Source organism: Typopeltis vanoorti, chromosome 7, assembly GCF_054136105.1.
Source record: "Typopeltis vanoorti isolate ZY-2024b chromosome 7, IOZ_Tvanoo_1.0, whole genome shotgun sequence".
Classification (NCBI taxonomy): Eukaryota; Metazoa; Arthropoda; class Arachnida; order Uropygi; family Thelyphonidae; genus Typopeltis; species Typopeltis vanoorti.
The window spans coordinates 38666350-38675607 of NC_143555.1; positions in this window are offsets into that span (position 1 = coordinate 38666350).

The following is a 9258-nucleotide window of genomic DNA, read 5'->3' on the forward strand; positions in this document are numbered from 1 at the left end:
CACACCCTTCAGGTTCATGTTCCCTAGATAGGGATGATGATGCTCAAGGTAAAACGACGTCGCCTGCCGATCTACCTTGAGCATCACCCTCCCTCTAAATGAAAGTCGCTATTTTTGTACCTCGAGGTTCATCTACCTTCAGGAAATATTTAATGAGTAACACAAACATGACTATGCTCAAGTATGAAAATTGAATACAGGGCGCTGTTATCGAACTAATTTTGATTTTTTTTTAAATTTCCATATAATCCGATTAAGTTGTTATTAGCATAGTTTGATACATATCAATGCCCTATGCCTATATAAAACGTTTGATATCACTGGAATCATTTTCCAGCGAGTTGCAGCGTATTGTTGCTGTAAGAGTGAAAACAAGCAGATTTAGATTGACACGAAAAAATTCACTTTTGCAAAATTTCACGGAAACGTTATTTTCGTGTTTTACACACACAAACGCTATCAGATGAAGCTATTTGAGTGTATTTAAGTGTATGTCGTTATATGGCACATAATTTAACGCAGAGGTTATTAATGAAACCAGCAATACATAGTACAGTGCTTTCTTGTTTGGAAGGTGACCCTGAAGGTTGAACTGAATCCACACCCTTCAGGTTCATGTTCCCTCGTTAGGGAGGATGAACCTGAAGATTGAACTCACTTCACTCCCTTCAGATTCATGTTCCCAAGTTAGGGATGATGATGCTCTAGGTAGAACGAAGTCGCTAGCCGATCTACCTTGAGCATCACCCTCCCTCTAAATGAAGGTCGCTAATTTTTTATCCTTTAGGGTCATGTACATTTAGGAAATATTTAATAAATGAGTAACACAAACATGACTATGTACAAGTATGAAAATTGAATACAGGGCGCTGTTACAAAACTAATTTTGATTTTTTTTTAAATTTCCATATCATCCGATTAAGTTCTTATTAGCATAGTTTGATACATTTCAATGCCCTAGCATATAGAAAAAGTTTGGTATCACAGGAATCATTTTCCAGCGAGTATCAGCGTATTGTTGCTATAAGAGTGAAAACAAGCAGATTTTGACTAAAAAACACAAAAAAAATCACTTTTTGCAAAATTTCACGGAAACGTTATTTTCGTGTTTTACACACACAAACGCTATCAGATGAAGCTATTTGAGTGAATTTAAGTGTATTTCGTTATATGGCACATAATTTAACGCAGATGTTGTAAAAGAAACCAGCAATACATAGTACAGTGCTTTCTTGTTAGGAAGGTGACCCTGAAGGTTGAACTGAATCCACACCCTTCAGGTTCATGTTCTCTCGTTAGGGAGGATGAACCTGAAGGTTGAACTGACTTCACACCCTTCAGGTTCATGTTCCCTAGTTAGGGATGATGATGCTCAAGGTAGAACGAAGTCGCCAGCCGATCTACCTTGAGCATCACCCTCCCTCTAAAGGAAAGTCGCTATTTTTGTACCTTGAGGGTCATCTACCATTAGGAAATAATAAATGAGTAACACAAACATGACTATGTACAAGTATGAAAATTGAATACAGGGCGCTGTTACTAAACTAATTTTGATTTTTTTTAAAATTTCCATATCATCCGATTAAGTTCTTATTAGCATATTGAAAGTTTATGAAAGATTGAAAGTTCTTATTAGCATATTGAAAAATTGCATTATAGGAGATACTAGGATAGGAGTGTTGGTAGCTTGCTCCACCTTTGCAACGAGTTGCCCTGGTGTGTACCACCTTAACCCAGTCCTGAAGATACTTTCAGGCGCAAACTTTGTTTGCTCACACTTGGATAAAGGATTAAACTAAATTTATTATACTCTAACCAAGTGGAAAATAAACTTTCAACATCTTTCTCTAAATCCAGAGTAATTTATTAAAAAAGGGTGGCACACCAATTGGCAATTCCTATAGGTGGAGATGACCTGCAAATGCTTCTGCCTGATATCTCGACTTGGGCCTGGCTCCCACCGAAGAGACCTCAATAAAGGTCGAAACCGGTCTGGGTAGTGGCCCTTCCCTTAATGCATAACAATTAGACATATCCGCAAGGAGATGTGTTTTGCATTATAGGAGATACTAGGATAGGAGTGTTGGTAGCTTGCTCCACCTTTGCAACGAGTTGCCCTGGTGTGTACCACCTTAACCCAGTCCTGAAGATACTTTCAGGCGCAAACTTTGTTTGCTCACACTTGGATAAAGGATTAAACTAAATTTATTATACTCTAACCAAGTGGAAAATAAACTTTCAACATCTTTCTCTAAATCCAGAGTAATTTATTAAAAAAGGGTGGCACACCAATTGGCAATTCCTATAGGTGGAGATGACCTGCAAATGCTTCTGCCTGATATCTCGACTTGGGCCTGGCTCCCACCGAAGAGACCTCAATAAAGGTCGAAACCGGTCTGGGTAGTGGCCCTTCCCTTAATGCATAACAATAGACATATCCGCAAGGAGATGTGTTTTGCATTATAGGAGATACTAGGATAGGAGTGTTGGTAGCTTGCTCCACCTTTGCAACGAGTTGCCCTGGTGTGTACCACCTTAACCCAGTCCTGAAGATACTTTCAGGCGCAAACTTTGTTTGCTCACACTTGGATAAAGGATTAAACTAAATTTATTATACTCTAACCAAGTGGAAAATAAACTTTCAACATCTTTCTCTAAATCCAGAGTAATTTATTAAAAAAGGGTGGCACACCAATTGGCAATTCCTATAGGTGGAGATGACCTGCAAATGCTTCTGCCTGATATCTCGACTTGGGCCTGGCTCCCACCGAAGAGACCTCAATAAAGGTCGAAACCGGTCTGGGTAGTGGCCCTTCCCTTAATGCATAACAATAGACATATCCGCAAGGAGATGTGTTTTGCATTATAGGAGATACTAGGATAGGAGTGTTGGTAGCTTGCTCCACCTTTGCAACGAGTTGCCCTGGTGTGTACCACCTTAACCCAGTCCTGAAGATACTTTCAGGCGCAAACTTTGTTTGCTCACACTTGGATAAAGGATTAAACTAAATTTATTATCTTATTAGCATAGTTTGATACATATCAATGCCCTAGCCTATATAAAAAGTTTGGAATCACTGGAATCATTTTCCAGCGAGTATCAGCGTATTGTTGCTGTAAGAGTGAAAACAAGCAGTTTTTGACTAAAAAACACGAAAAAATTCACTTTTTGCAAAATTTCATGGAAACGTTATTTTCGTGTTTTACACACACAAACGCTAACAGATGAAGCTATTTGAGTGTATTTAAGTGTATTTCGTTATATGGCACATAATTTAACGCAGAGCTTAATGAAACCAGCAATACATAGTACAGTGCTTTCTTTCCTGAAGGTTGAACTGAATTCACACCCTTCAGGGTCATGTTCCCTAGTTAGGGATGATGATGCTCAAGGTAGAACGAAGTCACCAGCCGATCTACCTTGAGCATCACCCTCCCTCTAAATGAAAGTCGCTAATTTGTACCTTGAGGGTCATATACCTTCAGGAAATATTTAATAAATGAGTAACACAAACATGACTATGTACAAGTATGAAAATTGAATACAGGGCGCTGTTATCGAACTAATGTTGATTTTTTTTAAAATTTCAATATCATCCGATTAAGTTCTTATTAGCATAGTTTGATACATATCAATGCCCTATGCCTATATAAAAAGTTCGATATCACTGGAATCAATTTCCAGCGAGTTTCAGCGTATTGTTTCTGTAAGAGTGAAAACAAGCAGATTTTGATTAAAAAACACGAAAAAATTCACTTTTTGCAATATTTCACGGAAACGTTATTTTCTTGTGTAACATACACAAACGCTATCAGATGAAGCTATTTGAGTGTATTTAAGTGTATTTCATTATATGGCACATAATTTAACGCAGAGGTTATTAATGAAACCAGCAATACATAGTACAGTGCTTTCTTGTTTGGAAGGTGACCCTGAAGGTTGAACTGAATCCGCACCCTTCAGGTTCATGTTCCCTCGTTAGGGAGGATGAACCTGAAGGTTGAACTGACTTCACACCCTTTCGGTTCATGTTTCCTAGTTAGGGATGATGATGCTCAAGGTAGAACGAAGTCGCCAGCCGATTTACCTTGAGCATCACCCTCCCTCTAAATGAAAGTCGCTATTTTTGTACCTTGAGGGTCATCTATCTTTAGGAAATATTTAATAAATGAGTAACACACACATGACTATGTACAAGTATGTAAATTGAATACAGGGCGCTGTTACTAAACTAATTTTGATTTTTTTTTAAATTTCCATATCATCCGATTAAGTTCTTATTAGCATTGTTTGATACATATCAATGCCCTAGCCTATAAAAAAAGTTTGGTATCACTGGAATCATTTTCCAGCGAGTATCAGCGTATTGTTGCTGTAAGAGTGAAAACAAGCAGATTTTGACTAAAAAACACGAAAAAATTCACTTTTTGCAAAATTTCACGAAAACGTTATTTTCGTGTTTTACACCCACAAACGCTATCAGATGAAGCTACTTGAGTGAATTTAAGTGTATTTCGTTATATGGCACATAATTTAACGTGATGTTGTTAAAGAAACCAGCAATACATAGTACAGTGCTTTCTTGTTAGGAAGGTGACCCTGAAGGTTGAACTGAATCCACACTCTTCAGGTTCATGTTCCCTCGTTAGGGAGGATGAATATGAAGGTTGAACTGACTCCACACATTTCAGGTTCATGTTCCCTAGATAGGGACGATTATGCTCAAGGTAGAACGAATTCGCCAGCCGATCAAACTTGAGCATCAACCTCCCTCTAAATGAAAGTCGCTATTTTTGTGCCCTTAAGGGTCATCTACCTTCAGGATATAAATAAGTAACATAAACATGACAATGTACAAGGAAGAAAATTGAATACAGGGCGCTGTTTACGAACTAATGTTGATTTTTTTTAAAATTTCCATATCATCCGATTAAGTTCTTATTAGCATAGTTTGATACATATCAATGCCCTATGCCTATATAAAAAGTTTGATATCACTGGAATCATTTTCCAGCGAGTATCAGCGTGTTGTTGCTGTAAGAGTGAAAACAAGCAGATTTTGATTAAAAAACACGAAAAAATTCACTTTTTGCAATATTTCACGGAAACGTTATTTTCTTGTGTAACATACACAAACGCTATCAGATGAAGCTATTTGAGTGTATTTAAGTGTATTTCATTATATGGCACATAATTTAACGCAGAGGTTATTAATGAAACCAGCAATACATAGTACAGTGCTTTCTTGTTTGGAAGGTGACCCTGAAGGTTGAACTGAATCCGCACCCTTCAGGTTCATGTTCCCTCGTTAGGGAGGATGAACCTGAAGGTTGAACTGACTTCACACCCTTTCGGTTCATGTTTCCTAGTTAGGGATGATGATGCTCAAGGTAGAACGAAGTCGCCAGCCGATTTACCTTGAGCATCACCCTCCCTCTAAATGAAAGTCGCTATTTTTGTACCTTGAGGGTCATCTATCTTTAGGAAATATTTAATAAATGAGTAACACACACATGACTATGTACAAGTATGAAAATTGAATACAGGGCGCTGTTACTAAACTAATTTTGATTTTTTTTTAAATTTCCATATCATCCGATTAAGTTCTTATTAGCATTGTTTGATACATATCAATGCCCTAGCCTATAAAAAAAGTTTGGTATCACTGGAATCATTTTCCAGCGAGTATCAGCGTATTGTTGCTGTAAGAGTGAAAACAAGCAGATTTTGACTAAAAAACACGAAAAAATTCACTTTTTGCAAAATTTCACGAAAACGTTATTTTCGTGTTTTACACCCACAAACGCTATCAGATGAAGCTACTTGAGTGAATTTAAGTGTATTTCGTTATATGGCACATAATTTAACGTGATGTTGTTAAAGAAACCAGCAATACATAGTACAGTGCTTTCTTGTTAGGAAGGTGACCCTGAAGGTTGAACTGAATCCACACTCTTCAGGTTCATGTTCCCTCGTTAGGGAGGATGAATATGAAGGTTGAACTGACTCCACACATTTCAGGTTCATGTTCCCTAGATAGGGACGATTATGCTCAAGGTAGATCGAATTCGCCAGCCGATCAAACTTGAGCATCAACCTCCCTCTAAATGAAAGTCGCTATTTTTGTGCCCTTAAGGGTCATCTACCTTCAGGATATAAATAAGTAACATAAACATGACAATGTACAAGGAAGAAAATTGAATACAGGGCGCTGTTTACGAACTAATGTTGATTTTTTTTAAAATTTCCATATCATCCGATTAAGTTCTTATTAGCATAGTTTGATACATATCAATGCCCTATGCCTACATAAAAAGTTTGATATCACTGGAATCATTTTCCAGCGAGTATCAGCGTGTTGTTGCTGTAAGAGTGAAAACAAGCAGATTTTGATTAAAAAACACGAAAAAATTCACTTTTTGCAAAATTTCACGGAAACGTTATTTTCGTGTTTTACACACACAAAGGCTATCAGATGAAGCTATTTGAGTGTATTTAAGTGTATTTCGTTATATGGCACATAATTTAACGCAGAGGTTGTTAAAGAAACCAGCAATATATAGTACAGTGCTTTCTTGTTTCGAAGGTGTCCCTGAAGGTTGAACTGAATCCACACCCTTCAGGTTCATGTTCCCTCGTTAGGGAGGATGAACCTGAAGGTTGAACTGACTTCACACCCTTCAGGTTCATGTTGCCTAGTTAGGGATGATGATGCTCAAGGTAGAACGAAGTCGCCAGCCGATCTACCTTGAGCATCACCCTCCCTCTAAATGAAAGTCGCTATTTTTGTACCTTGAGGGTCATCTACGTTCAGGAAATATTTAATAAATGAGTAACACAAACATGACTATGTACAAGTATGAAAATTGAATACAGGGCGCTGTTATGGAACTAATGTTGATTTTTTTTTAAATTTCCATATCATCTGATTAAGTTCTTATTAGCATAGTTTGATACATATCAATTCCCTATGCCTATATAAAAAGTTTGATATCGCTGGAATCATTTTCCAGCGAATATCAGCGTATTCGTGCTGTAAGAGTGAAAACAAGCAGATTTTGACTAAAAAACACGAAAAAATTCACTTTTTACAAAATTTCACGGAAACGTTATTTTCGTGTTTTACACACACAAAAGCTATCAGATGAAGCTATTTGAGTGTATATAAGTGTATTTCGTTATATGGCACATAATTTAACGCAGAGGTTATTAATGAAACCAGCAATACACAGTACAGTGCTTTCTTGTTTGGAAGGTGACCCTGAAGGTTGAACTGAATCCACACCCTTCAGGTTCATATTCCCTCGTTAGGGAGGATGAACCTGAAGGTTGAACTGACTTCACACCCTTCAGGTTCATGTTCCCTAGTTAGGGATGATGATGCTCAAGGTAGAACGAAGTCGCCTGCCGATCTACCTTGAGCATCACCTTCCCTCTAAATGAAAGTCGCTATTTTTGTACCTTGAGGGTCATCTACCTTCAGGAAATAATAAATGATTAACACAAACATGAGTATGTACAAGTATCAAAATTGAATATAAGGCGCTGTTATCGAACTAATGTTGATTTTTTTTAAATTTCCATATCATCCGATTAAGTTCTTATTAGCATAGTTTGATACATATCAATGCCCTATGCCTATAAAAAGTTTGATATCACTGGAATCATTTTCCAGCGAGTATCAGCGTTTTAGTGCTGTAAGAGTGAAAACAATCAGATTTTGACTAAAAAACACGAAAAAATTCACTTTTTGCAAAATTTCACGGAAACGTTATTTTCATGTTTTACACACAAACGCTATCAGATGAAGCTATTTGAGTGTATTTCAGTGTATTTCGTTATATGGCACATAATTTAACGCAGAGGTTATTAATGAAACCAGCAATACATAGTACAGTGCTTTCTTGATTGGAAGGTGACCCTGATGGTTTAACTGAATCCACACCCTTCAGGTTCATGTTCCCTCGTTAGGGAGGATGAACCTGAAGGTTGAACTGACTCCACACATTTCAGGTTCATGTTCCCTAGATAGGGACGATGATGCTCAAGGTAGAACGAATTCGCCAGCCGATCAAACTTGAGCATCAACCTCCCTCTAAATGAAAGTCGCTATTTTTGTACCTTGAGGGTCATCTACCTTCAGGAAATATTTAATAAATGAGTAACACAAACATGGCTATATACAAGTATGAAAATTGAATACAGGGCGCTATTATCGAACTATTGGTGATTTTTTTTAAAATTTCCATATCATCCAATTAAGTTCTTATTAGCTTAGTTTGATATATATCAATGCCCTATGCCTATATAAAAAGTTTGGTATCAATGGAATCAATTTCCAGCGAGTTTCAGCGTATTGTTGCTGTAAGATTGAAAACAAGCAGATTTTGATTAAAAAACACGAAAAAATTCACTTTTTGCAAAATTTCACGGAAACGTTATTTTCGGTGTTACCTACACAAACGCTATCAGGTGAAGCTATTTGAGTGTATTTAAGTGTATTTCGTTATATGGCACATAATTTAACGCAGAGGTTATTAATGAAACCAGCAATACATAGTACAGTGCTTTCTTGTTTGGAAGATGACACTGAAGTTTGAACTGAATCCATACCCTTCAGGTTCATGTTCCTTCGTTAGGGAGGATGAACATGAAGGTTGAACTGACTTCACACCCTTTAGGTTCATGTTCCCTAGTTAGGGATGATGATGCTCAAGGTAGAACGAAGTCGCCAGCCGATTTACCTTGAGCATCACCCTCCCTCTAAATGAAAGTCGCTATTTTTGTACCATGAAGATCATCTACCTTCAGGAAATATTTATTAAATGAGTAACACAAACATGACTATGTATAGGTATGAAAATTGAATACAGGGCGCTGTTATGGAACTAATGTTGATTTTTTTTAAAATTTCCATATCATCTGATTAAGTGCTTATTAGCAAAGTTTGATACATATCAATGCCCTATGCCTATATAAAAAGTTTGATATCGCTGGAATTATTTTCCAGCGAGTATCAGCGTCTAGTTGCTGTAAGAGTGAAAACAAGCAGATTTTGACTAAAAAACACGAAAAAATTCACTTTGCAAAATTTCACGGAAACGTTATCTTCGTGTTTTACACACACAAACGCTATCAGATGAAGCTATTTGAGTGTATTTAAGTGTATTTCATTATATGGCACATAATTTAACGCAGAGGTTATTAATGAAACCAGCAATACATAGGACAGTGTTCTTGATTGGAAGGTAACCCTG